Source organism: Lissotriton vulgaris, chromosome 1_1 (genome assembly GCF_964263255.1).
Source record: "Lissotriton vulgaris chromosome 1_1, aLisVul1.2, whole genome shotgun sequence".
Taxonomy (NCBI): Eukaryota; Metazoa; Chordata; class Amphibia; order Caudata; family Salamandridae; genus Lissotriton; species Lissotriton vulgaris.
Genome location: NC_141685.1, coordinates 269,671,708 through 269,685,269, shown reverse-complemented (window position 1 = coordinate 269,685,269; position 13,562 = coordinate 269,671,708).

The following is a 13,562-nucleotide window of genomic DNA, read 5'->3' as shown; positions in this document are numbered from 1 at the left end:
AAGGGAGGGGGTGGGCTGCCGATATGGAGAAGGAGGGGGGTGGGCTGCCTGTTGGGCTGGGCTGGCTCTGATCTAATGCGAGTCACGGAAGGCAGGCGCTGGAGAGGGAGGGGGTGGGCAACTCGAACGACCATATGGCTGGGAGAAGCTGTGTGAGGGAGGCTGGGCTGGCTGGGCTCGTTCACGAGAGGCGTCGTCCGACCAGTTCTGTTGGGCAGAGGGAGAGCGGATAGGTGCAGTCAGCTGCATACCAGCATAGATGTGCGTGATGAGCTGGTAGGGGGGAGGGGCCCGTAAGCATTTCCTCCAGCACTACAAACGTGGGGGGGGGGCTGCAGGGAACTTGACATGGAGGCCTCGCAGCGACGCTCTGAGCGGATTTGCAGAGGCCGCCGCACCCACCCGCAGGGTGGGGGAGGCTCAAGGGCCGGCGCCATAACCCACGCGGTGCCAACCGGGGGAGATGGAACTGGTCCTGGGCGCCCCGAAGCGGCCAGGACCAGCGGAAACGGGGTGCGCACCAGCCACCCCGACAGGAAGTGACCTTGTGACCTTGGCGCCCATGGGGGGCGACCAATGGCCAACCTTGCTACCTTTGAACCCCCCAATCAAAGGGGGTTCACCTGAAGCCCGTAGGGGGCTCAAGGGGATTTAAACACCGCCGCTCCCCAACCAGAAGCACAACGTCTTCGAAGGAGCTGGGAGAGCGGCGCGACAACGACATCGTTTGAAGAAGACCGACTGCGGCAGGAGGCGGCGAAGGACGGCCGAAGCAGAAGAACGACCACACAGAGCGGCGCGCCGGTCAAGTTCTCCACCCAGCTCCCCAGGAACCCGAAGCGACGGAGGAAGACGACGAGCTCGGCGGCCTGGCCAAGCTCCAGCTCGGTAAGCAACTGTCCGGTTGGGAGCGCGCAGTGAGCCGCTTTCATCGGACGGACAGCACACACGGGTAAGGAAGTTCAAAGGCGGGTCCGGAATTCCTTCCGACCCAGCGGCGCAGACCAGCCCGCAGAAAACAGACCTAGGCCTTGGGGACAACATGGCGGAAGATCAGCCTGGAGACATGGCGGAAGTGCTGAAGAAAATCCGCGAGATATCGGCGGTACACGGCGACGAATGGCTCCAGCCCCATTTGGCCAAAGGGAAGGAGAATAGGCCGGACGGCCAGGCGGAGGAGGAAGCAGGCCCGTCAGCACCCAAGAAGCCTAAGACCACGCCAAGGAAGAAGACGTCCAAGAGGAATCCCCCAAAGAAAGTGCGCCAAAAGCTCCCGCCGCTGAGGTCAGACGACAACAAGAAGGGTGAGACGAACGGCGGAGCTGTTAATGGTGAGCATATTAGTACCATTGTAAGAGAATGCTTGAAATCGCTCGCTCCGACGTTGCTGAACAACTCAGGGCAGGGGGCGGCGGGGCCCAGGGAACAACGCTCTGACGAGACAGGGGGCCTAACGTGGCATATGATGGACCCGGGGTGGGCCCGACAGTCAAGGGTACAGGAGCAGGTGGGCCTATCTCCGCAGGGGGATCAGGTTTCCCCATTATCCCGGTGGGGGTACAATACTGGGTCCGGGAGCCCGGGGTCGGGGGGGCTAGGCAGTGACCTGTACGCCAGACCATCCCCCGGCCCTGCCTCCTTGACGACGAAGGCCACGGGGCTCGCGTGCCTTATTCCCCTCGCGGTAAAAGAGAGGATATGGCGCAAGGAGTTCATCGATATATTCTCGCTCCTAGAAATACAGCTAGAGGGCCTCGACCTGACCACATGCGACAGGAGAGAGGATGAAAAAAGGGAGAGGCGAGGGGCTAGAAAGGAGCGGAACTTTGAGAATTGGCTAGACGCTTTCAGGATCATGGCGTGTATCATAGTAGAGAGGTTCCCCCATTGCGCTGCTGACCTATGGCTGTATGAGGCTAACATACACTCTGCGCAGAGGCAATTCCCCGGGGATGCATGGTTGGAGTATGATAAGGGCTTCAGGTTAAAGATGCAGAGGCACCCAGAGATGGAGTGGAACGAGGAGGACGTTTCAGGTTTTATTCATAAAATGCTCGCGGCCAAAGAAGTGAGAGCATGGACGGGGAAGTACGACCAGTCCTTTCGGAGTTCGTCCCACAAGGGGAAGAACAAAAGTTACCAGAAACATTCCTCTGGGCGGTCCAACTCCCCCCCCGCGACCAAGGCCGTATGCTGGAGATACGATGCGGGGGACTGTTCATGGGGCTCCTCGTGCAAATTCCAACATGCATGCTCAAGCTGCGGGGGGAAGCACGCTGCAGCGACATGCAAAGGCTCCAAGCGGGAAGCAAAGAGCGAAAAGAAAGAGAAACACAAGAAACACTAGCCCAAAGGCTAGTGGGGGCGGGACACTAGTAGACATTCAACAGTGCCAGCTGGCTAGGTCCCCCATTAATACGCAACAGCTGCGCAGTTTAGCAAACAGGTATCCAAACAAAACAGACGCCAGGACACTGGTTGAGGGTTTTGAAGAAGGCTTCATTATCCCGTTTCAGGGCCCACTGCCATTAGCGGGAGCGAATAACTTACAATCAGCGAAGCAGCATCCCCGGGTGGTGAGCGCGAAGATAGAAAAGGAGAAGAGCCTGGGTAGAATCGAGGGCCCCCTCCCTCAGGAGTTGTGCGAAGGAATAGTCATCTCCCCACTAGGAGTGGTCCCAAAAAAGGAAAAGGGCCAATTCAGGCTGATACACCACTTGTCATACCCTGAGGGGGGGTCCGTAAATGATGGCATCGACCAGGAAGCATGCTCGGTGGGTTACGTGTCAGTGGAGGACGCGATCACACTAGTCAAAGCGGCAGGGAAGGGGGCCCTCATGGCCAAGGCGGACATTGAATCTGCTTTTCGCTTACTACCGGTACACCCGACCAGCTTCCACCTGCTGGGCTTCCAATGGGAAGGGAACAGGTACGTTGACAAAGCCATGCCCATGGGTTGTGCCATATCTTGTGCCTATTTTGAACAATTCGCTACCTTTCTGGAATGGGCCCTCCACGACAGGCATCAGGGGGGCGGGAAGCTGCACTACCTGGACGATTTCCTGTTCACAGGACCGGCGGGATCCTCGACGTGCGCCAGTACGTTGGCGGCGTTCGAGGACCTGACCGAAACACTCGGAGTCCCCTTAGCGAAAGAGAAGACAACAGGCCCAACGACTAGACTGACGTTCTTGGGCATTGAGCTTGACTCCACGGCGGGGACCGCCAGGCTCCCCCCGGAGAAAGTGCAGGAGTTCAGGGAAGAAATAGCCAAACTTCGGGGCCGGCGCAAAGCCACCCTCAGGGATATCCAGGGGGTGGTAGGCAGGCTGAACTTTGCGGCGAGGGTCATACCGCCCGCCAGGGTCTTTTCCAGGCGCCTCACCGCACTAACGGCTGGCGTCACCCACAAGCACCACCACATCCGGCTGAGCACGGGTGTAAGGCAGGATCTACAGGTATGGGACGAATTCCTGCAGGAGTTCAATGGTGTGCTGATCTGGAAAAAGGGTTGGGTAACAGCGGAGCAGCTATCCCTATACACAGACACAGCCGGGAGCCTGGGATTTGGGGCGGTCCTGGGGAACAGATGGTGTGCCAGCCAGTGGCCAGACAGGTGGCATGCGCAGGGGCTCACGAAAAACATCACGTTCCTCGAGCTATTTCCAATACTAGTGGCTCTGACGGTATGGAAAAAAGAGATAAGGAACCTAAAGCTTACCTTATGGTCGGATAACTTGGGGGTAGTGCAGGCCATTAACAGAGGCGCAGCAAGATGCCCGGGCATGTTGAGGCTAATGCGAGAGTTGGTTAAATTGCAGCTCGAGGGGAACCTGGAGCTGAAGGCTCGACACGTGCCGGGGACAGAGAACACGGTCGCCGATGCGCTATCCCGGTCCCAGATGACACGGTTCAAACAACTTCTGCCCGGTGCGGACGAGGTGATGACCCCCTTTCCACCATACCTGTGGGACCTGGGGGGGTTGACTTGTCCAGATTAATAGGGCACTCGCTCACCTCTGAGGCACACAGGAGATACAGGAAATACGCGGCCACAGTAATAAGAATCGGGGGCATAGAGTCACTGGAAGACAAAGCGAAAGTGCGCACAGCGGTGGAGAAATTCGTACAATGGGCATTCGACGCTAAGAAAACAAGGTCTTGGGCACAGGCGCACCTGGCCGCCATGGCATACTTTGCCAGGCTCCACACAGGCGAGGACCCCACGGCAACTGTCTACCTGAAAGCAGCCATGAAAGGCTGGCGGAAAATTGAGGGGACCAAGAAGGACGCCAGACGCCCCATTGATTATGACAAGCTGGGTCAGTTACTTAGCGCCCTAACCAGCATCATTGCAGACAGGTATGAGCGGCTACTCTTTGGGGCCGCGTTCACCACGGCTTTCTTTGGGGCATTTCGGGTAAGCGAAATAGTGGCCCCCAACAGGTCAGGCCCGGCGCAGCGCTGCTTGCAGGCAAGGGACATCAAGCCGATGGTAAAAGCTGTGGAGCTCACGCTCAGGCAATCCAAAACGGATAGGGCCGGGAAAGGGGCGACGATTCGCCTACATTGTATTCCAGAGGTGGGGCGCTGCGCAGTGTGCTGGCTGTATCAATACATGGCGGTTCGCCCGGCGGGGGATGGCCCCCTCTTTGTACACCAAGACGGAAGGAACTTGAGCAGGTTCCAGTTCACGGCCATAATGCGCCAGGGCCTCAATAAGGCGGGGCTCCAGGCAACATCATTTGCCCCGCACTCCTTCAGGATCGGGGCGGCGACCTCGGCATCGCAGTATGGCATGCCAGAGGACAGGATACAGGCCGTGGGCAGATGGCGGTCCAGGGCCTACAAGTCTTACATACGCCCGCATCTCATATAAAAAAAAAAAAAAAAAGAGAAACAGAAAGGGGAGAGGGGTAGTGGGGGGGGGGGGGGGGAGCAGCCACCTTGGGATGCCGTACGGCAGGGTTTCTTGCCCCTTCCTCGTCCACACCCGGTGCGCAGAAAGCCACCTTAACGGAGCATTTTCTCTCGGCAGGAGGACGCCCACAACTGGTATGGGTCGTAGGACACTCATTCGTATCCAGAATGGAGTCCTGGTGGAGGCGAGTGGGGCACAAGGAAAGCAGACCCAAGGCGACATACATCCGCTGGATCGGACGGCCCGGCATGAGATGGGAACAGCTGCTACCGACCCTGGACGGCCTCATGGCAGACTCAGCGTGGCTGCCGGATGTGCTGATCATACATCTAGGAGGGAACGACCTAACGCGGTTGGGCCGCAAGGCGGTGGGCCAAGCCATCCAGAAGGACATCGCCAAAGCGGCGGCATGGCTGGGGACCACGACAGTGGTGTGGTCGGAGATGATCAGCAGGAGGCACTGGAGGGGTGCCGACTCCAACAAAGCGGTGGATAACGCGAGGCGCAAGTTAAATATCGCCATGCACAAGTTTTGCTCGACCAACGGCCTGGAATCAATCCGGCACGGCCTCATCCACCCAGGCCGCCCAGAGCTATATGGACAAGATGGGGTGCATCTGTCCGGCAAGGGAATGGAGGTGTTCTGGGGCAACTTGTGGGGCGCAATGACGCTCGCGGGTTGTCGTTAAAAAAGGAGCAAAAGAAGGGGGAAGGTAGGTAGCCACGAACCAAGGGGCAGAGGGGGGAGCCTCAGAAAGACGTGAGCCTCCCTGCGGCGCACGGCAGGGTGACGTGGCCGCACAAAGGAGGGGAGGAAAAGACGGAGACGGCACTCGCGGCCCAGACCCGGCCGGACGGCAGGGCGCAAATGGTAGCGAGCTGGGGACCTAACTCCAGGCAAAGAAGCTCCCCTCCATGACACCCAAAAAGGGGGTGTGGCCAACCAACTACCGGAACACCAAGAAACTGATTAAGAACTGGTTGTACACAAGTGCCATTTACGAACTGAGGGGTGCACGAGAGACAGACACCTGTACCAGGGGAAGGTGTCATAAACTGTAATGTGATGTGCATGATTTATGGTTAAAGTTCGCAAATGAAGATTGTACAACCAGTATGTTATTAATATGTTATTAATATTGTTATTAATAATCATTATTGATATTAATAAATCTGCGGCCAACAACGACCATCACCAAGAACTGAGATTGTTGGCTGACATTATTTGTTAGGAGCGTTTGACGAGAGGGAGGATGTATGCAGATGCCGACCGGCAAGTAAGTATAGACGGTTGACCCACTGAGTAGGCACATGCGAGGGTTATGTAAAGAACTAACAGAGAAGAGGTTGCAGTATTCACTTTTATTAAGTGGAAAGCCAACACAGCATGAGGTCAGGGAGAGAAGGCAGGAGGAGCGTCTGAAACGGCAGGTCAGCAGCTGGCGTCTGTCAACATTTCCGAATGCTCAGCTGGTGACGGGGAGGGTACGGAGAGAAAGGTGGGAAAGAAAAGTGGCAGAGAAAGGGCGCAAAAAAGATAGAAACACAGAGAAAAAGATGGACCAATTGTGAGGAATAGAATAAAAAAAGGGGAACATTAAATTATAGTTGTGTGCAAATAAGTATGTGTATCCAAAGTATAAACATTGCATTAATAGAGTTAGCATACCTGGTCCAAAACTTATCAGCAACACCATCTTCGCCCTTCCTGATTGGAAGGACATGAATTACAAAATGAATAGCAGGGCCAGTCTATGAAGTGTTAACAGCTGCGTGAAGATTAGTTGCACGAAATAAAATACGTCGGAAGACTGGGTGAAAGAGGCAGAGTTCCAAAGTAAACACAAACGTACCAAAGGCTGTCTGCTTTTCTCATTGCAATTCGTGCCACTGTGGATTACAGGTTTTGTGTGGTCTGCAAGGAATGGCAATTGTCAAACATATTGCATTACAAGTCCCATGTTCAACAGCCGTGCTGGTGTGCCATTAGGTTCTGTGTAAGTATTTAAAGTGTATCAGGTGCAGCCTGTACTTTAAAAGCGGCACTGGCGATGTTTTTTTAAAAAAAAGTTTTGTGTACATAGTTTGGAGGAATAGGAATACGCACTGCTGACGAAACCATGGAGTGTGGCAAATAGCCGGATGGGGGTGGGAGAGCCTGGTGGGGGGGGCGTGAATGCGCGAGGGGAGGCAGGCGGATTAGGAGGGAAGCCTGATGGGGGCGGGAGAGCCTGGTGAGGGGGCGTGAATGCGAGCGAGGGGAGAAGTGTGATAGGCAGATGCGCGGAGGGAAGCCGGATGGGGGCGGGAGAGCCTGGTGGGGGCAGGCGGATTAGGGAGATGCTCGTGCGTGTGTGGTCACGTGACCCGCTTTTGTGGTCACGTGACCTCACATGCACTGTAAAGAAACCGCAGTGGAAACCGCAGTGGTTTGACTATTCGATCGAGCCCATGAATTTTCGCCATTCCATTCGCAAGCGAATGGTAATAGGCGAAACCTAAACATAAAAATGGCGAGAAAAGCCAAGCTTGACACCAAAGCAGCCACGAGGTAGCTAGGTTCCACCCCCCTACTACAAATCAGCATATACCTACCCCCATTCCGGAAGCTCCCGAAGTGCAACAGGTCCGCGGTTACGCCCATCCGGAAGGCGAGGCCTTGACGCGTGTTGAGCAGGGCCCGGCTGGCCGCCATCGGAAGAAGAAGATGGCCCGAAAATGGCCTTCTCCGACAACACTGGAGGGTTGCAGGCTACGGCAGCACTTCCAGTGATGGCTGCGACGATGGAGGGGGGGGAGATGTCTTGCCTCTGCCTCCGACCCCCCCCCCCTCTCTATCGCCTGCTCCGGCCGTCAGAAAAACGAAACCAGAGCGGAGGTCGGTAGCGCAATGCTGCGACAACACTAGAGAGTTGCAGATAGTCTCGCCTGGTCTGGCCGCTACGAAAAGTCCAGAGAAGACGGTGTCCGGCAGGCCGCGGGGGGGGGGATGTCTTGCTGCCTCCGACCCCCCCCCCTCTCTCCATTGCCTGGTACAGCCTTCCCGAAGTGCTGGAGCCAGGAAACGGCGTGGGGTCGCTGGAAGGGGGAGGCGGCGCGAACGAGCCTCCCCCACCTCCCCAGGTGGAGGCTTCCAGCGACACCCCAACGCTTCGATCAACGGGGTCCCAATCGAAAAACGGCTCTTTGCCCAAGACTGGCGCACGTCCTGTGCTTTTTCTCCTCAACTTTGAAGATTCTATGAGAGCCGGGGGGCCCCGACCCCTCCACATGGGCGCCCCCGTCCCCCGTTGGGAACTGCGACATCGGCGCACTCCTGCCGTCGCCGACCTCAGTTTTGAAATGACTAAGACCCTGCAAGACCGCCAAACTTGAACAGTTCCGGTGGGATGCCAGTATGACCCGGTAGAAAACTGTTGCCTCCCTCCCCACTTTTTGACTGATGGTTCACATTGCCAGTCTCTTCTGTTGTCCTTTCGAAAACAAACTCTTGAACTGCCGAAAGAGGTTCTGGTCCAACCACGAGATGGCGGAGACATTTTTGACTATACTTGGGCCTGCCTGACCTCGCCCAAAATGGCGCCGGTACAATGAAACTTTCAGCTCCTTATTGTACTCAGATTGCTCAAGCCTTTATGTTCTGAGAGATGTACGTAGTTTTTTGGACAGTGAAATGATATAAGTTGGATATTGATTATGTGTTAGGAAAAACGAAGTGATATAAGTTGGATATTGATTATGTGTTAGGAAAAACGAAGTGATATAAGTTGGATATTGATTATGTGTTAGGACAATAAACTGGAATAGGGTGGGTACTAATTATGTGTTAGAAGCAATGAATTGATATGAAATAGGGTACTGATTGAGCATTTGGACAATGAATTGATATTAAGTTTTAAACGCACCATGGTTATTGAAAGTTTGGCTTTTCGACATTTATGATGCTTGCTCCCAATGAATTTCGATACGATTTTATTGCACTTGCCGCACTTTATATTATGAAATGAATGGCCACCGACTTTGTTCCCCTCACGTCCAGCTCCAGTCTGCTCTGTGGCCGGCCCACTGGGTTGTAGGCTCGTATTTGTGCGCCAACATTTTTTTTTAAAGGTTTTTGAAAAAGCAAGTACAACTGTAGCGATTGCATTAATGAGTTTCGAATGTGTTACTACTGTCTCCGATATAAGCGAAATGTAAGCAGCTTTATTAAGGTTGAAGGTTAAAAAGCCCAATGCATAAGCCGTTACATTATATGCCACAGGCAACAGGAAAAACGTTTTAAATGCCCTTAAGCAATACCGAAGAAATGCCACCTGACCACCACCCTTGCGCATGATCTAAAAGACCACGTTCGAGTGATTCATGCGGATACGCAGAACGCCAATAACTATGTTTCTAACACTACTGGTCCCTCTGGGCTTAAACGCCGAGATGGTAGAAGATGCACCCCGTGGGGATAGGTCGAGTATGTGGTAAGTAAAAACATTTTCGGATTTATGTACGCTGATGTGTTTTGAATGCAGACCCCCCCCCCTTCTTTCTCCTCACTTCTGCAGGTCACGTCGGAACATCGGCTGAAGTATGGAGGAGTGATGATCGAACGACCGACGGAAAGGGAAATAGGGGATTTGAACATAGTACTTATACATGACGAGCTTTGAAAGATGTAGCACCCCCCTTACTTAGACATGACCGTTCCTCCCTCAGAACCTAGCGATTGGGAGGATGGACTGATGTAGATACTAGACGGGTTAGTACGATATGACAGAATATGACTTGAACCAGCACGCCAGATAATACGACTATGACGTTTAACTAGATAGGGAAAGGACAATGAAAGTTCCAGGGTAAGGATTACCTAAGCACCGTCTGTCTGGAAGACTAGGAATGTTGCTGATGTTTAAAAATGTACCACCTCCTTCTCGCACCCTCATAGATATAGCTAAGCTGTCCCACTGTTCTCCTGATTAATGCCTCAGCCTGGAGAACCTTTTCGCCAAAGGGAGAAAAGGGAAAATGATTCGAAGATCCCACCGTGAGTAGTAGCCCGACCAGGTTAATTCCTGACCAATTGACCGAGGTATAAGTATTGGCAACCGAGAACACTCGCAAAGATGGCAAACTTGAGGAAAAGGAGGAAAAAGGTAAAAAGAGCTCAGCACATAGATAAATAGGATACTAAGGATGCGCAGCATGCAGAAAGAGATCTTTTTTGGCAAATAACTGTTCTATGTTTTGTCGTGAATCCTTTTTGTATGTAACACACGTACTGCCTCCCCTTGTCTGAGTTTGTGTGTATGTAATGTATGGGCTTATGTCTTCCCTCTGTTTGCGTTTCCGGTTATCTGCCGTTCTGTGTTATGAGCGCACTAAATGACCTATTACCGTACACGTCTCTCTCCCTCTCTCTCTCTCTCTCTCTCTCTCTCTACATCTCTACACGTTATACGTGTACCGGATGGCTCGTTTAGAATGCGGACGACTCTCACTCTCTATGAGAGCCTTCCCCCACCCCCACCCCCTGTTCCCTCTTCCTTTTTGTGGTAAAGTTGTGCCCCGCCGGCACTAATCTAATTGGGTCCTTTTTGAACGCGAAGGTGTTCTGAAAAATTGGCAGAAAGTAAAAAAAAAAAATTGTAACTCGCCATATTACTGCCTCTCCTTTCTGTAAAATTGAGTAACTTGAATTGGCAGAGAAGGAAAGGACAGGTAAGACGACTGATGTCCCCTAATCTGGCCTTTTATCGGGGACTATAGGTCAATGGCTATCTGTTTTCAAGTTCATTAGAAGCACAATCCCCAATGCCCGGAATTGTCCCACCCTTCTGCACCCAAGCATGGATAACCAAAGCGTCCTCACCTCTCCCGATTAACCCCAGCTCCATATCCGATGCCCCCGAACTATAACTGATGACCCTGATTAAACCACTACTCTCTGGGAAAAGAATGTTTTAGCCTCCGTCCCGCTCTCATGATGTTATATGTTAGTAACACCCATTCGCAAGCGTTAGCCGACCCTGAAGGAAGTTATAAGACTGACAGGACTCGGGTTAGGAAAACGAGTCTCTACCCCAGACTGATTTTGAAATATGATAATATAGAATATGCAGTTGATATGAGTCTGGCTTCTCTCCTTACATGCCGCGAATACCAGCTAGACTTAATGCATCCTAGTAGAAATGCTGACATACACACTCCATGGTAACAACTTCTGACTGTGACCGATGAACGCGCCCCCCCCCCCTACTGCGTAGGATTGAAGGCGGAATTGAAATGCATAAGTGTCTTCTCCTGCCAGTTCTCTAAAAACTTGTTTTTTACCCATTCAAAGATGCACGATCACCGGAGGAGAAGGGCCGGATGTGACGCTCAGCCTGGCCACAGATCATGAAGCACATGCAACCACGACCAAAGGTGGAGCCGCAGAGCAACGAGACGCGGGACGAGGCACCACTCCCAAACACGGAAAAAGAAGGGATGAAGGGCTGCCCCGAAGCCCCCTGCTTGCCGACCAACTGATGCCAGAAGTCTCCGCCCCTCTGAGCCCGATCAATGGGCCTGCCTGCTTGTTATCATTTGCTCCCTGGGTCTGCTTCAGAGAATCTGACTCCACTCCGCCCTCTCTTCCCTCGATTGTTCAACGACACTCCCTTTTCTCCACATGACTTTTTGGTCGCCACGGAAGGTAAAGAAAAATGCAGGTGCCGAGCATTAGGCACCCCTAAACAGGACTAATTAGAGAACAGGACTGTGGTCTAACAGCAGAGGACAGACCGCACCCTGCAACGCGTAAGGTTGGATCCGAGCTGGACCTATAGCTCCACCGCCGGTGCTCAACAGCGCCAACGAAAGAAAAACGGACTAGAGCCTACCAGTGATGGCTCGCTGCTAAAAAGACACTGGGACGAAGATATGATTCCCCTGCATCTTGGCTGATTGCTTATATTGAACTGAATTCCTCCCTCAACCACTTTTGTATTGTTTTCGAAATGTTTATCGGTCACTCAAAAATGTACATTGATACCACTGAAAAGAAAGTCGGAACATCTGTACTATGTAGTGTGTCGAACGCTTGGCTTGTATAAGTAATCCAACAAATGTAAATTCCTATGTACTGCATTCTGCCCATCGCATCGACTGTTCCTGGTTATATATAATCCGCCAGTATTGACAAACACCATTTCATTGATCACAATACGACAATATGTATGCCCATCAATTAGGAAGAAAAGGAAAATGAACTTACTTATGGTAAAAGCGGCGACTGTGGAAATTAGCAAGATTAATGTACATAAGCGGCGTTCATTTGCCTTTCCCCATTCCTCTCCCTGTAAGGCACCATGAATACCGTGAAACGTTGACCGCATCATACCGCCAGTAAAAGCCCGTGCCCATATGTACATGACAGCCATTTTACACATGCATAGACCATAACACCCTCTCCCTCTGCGCGAACCTTCTCTGAAAAATAACACTCCTGCTTGACCCACGCACCACCCCCCCATTTCCTCTTGAAGAAGCAGCCTTCACCTCAGCTGACATAACCCCCCCCCAGCTGTACCTGACTGCCCCCGCTCCCTCATGTACGGGTCATAAGACCTCTCTCTCTGTGTGACTCTGTCCCTGGGAATCACACCCCGCGCCTGACCATCACCTCCCTTCTTTTCATGAATACCCCTCTGTTGGTAAACTCCCCCTCCGCGCTTGATTGTCCACGCGGCATGAATACCTCTCCTCTGATGACCCCTTCCCCCGAGTCCGATTGTCCACACAGGTCCGAGGCCATCGCCTAAGCCGGGAGATACAGTTTACTGCCCCTTATTGTTTGGAGTCGCTCCTCATCAAAGGGCCCACTATTGATCATGGCCTCCCCACCCCTGGAGCACGGTCAGGCGCACACATCCTAAGAATCGGCGGAACACTCAGCTGCATGATAGCCCCTCTTGTTATCAGCAGGGTTAGGACCTCTATTGTGGATACATGTGGGGATGGGTCTGACACGAGGATTACGGGGATGTCTTTTTATGAGTTCACAGAGTTTTTTATGCAATAAAGAATGCTCACATGTCATAAACCAGGGTATAAGAGGCCAGGCCTCAGAGAGGCTGTTAGAGCACCTCCCGAAGACACTGTGTTTCGTGTCCGAAATGACAGGCTCTCCTCATGAGAAATAAACTCTGTTCATGTGTTCCTGCTTCCAGCGCCCGTCTCTTTATTTGGTAACTATTCAAATGGGAGCTAAGAGGCGCATTCGCGTCAGCAGCCTGGGCATCTGTTGTCATATGGGCTGACTTTTCCACAAGGGGGCCGCCACCTGCGCTAGCAACACATCTGGCAAGCAAGGAAAGGATACAATATGCAGTGCATTCAATTTGGACAATACATCTGGTCGTTCCAAGTCCGTCCCAGTTCACACTATGAAGTCCGCTGTCTGGGGCGTGACCGTAGGCATAACAATATCATCCGACAGCACCATGGATGGAGATGACGGTCCGCTGGCTTGTGCTTCACTCAACTGTCCATGGTCCAGGTCGTTGCTTGTGTTCCCTGCATCTAGCGTCGCAACCGCCTCTAGGGCCTCCTGTCGCTTTTTCTCCGGGCTTGGGGTGGCCTGTCCTAAGCCTGCACTCCGCCTGGTCCC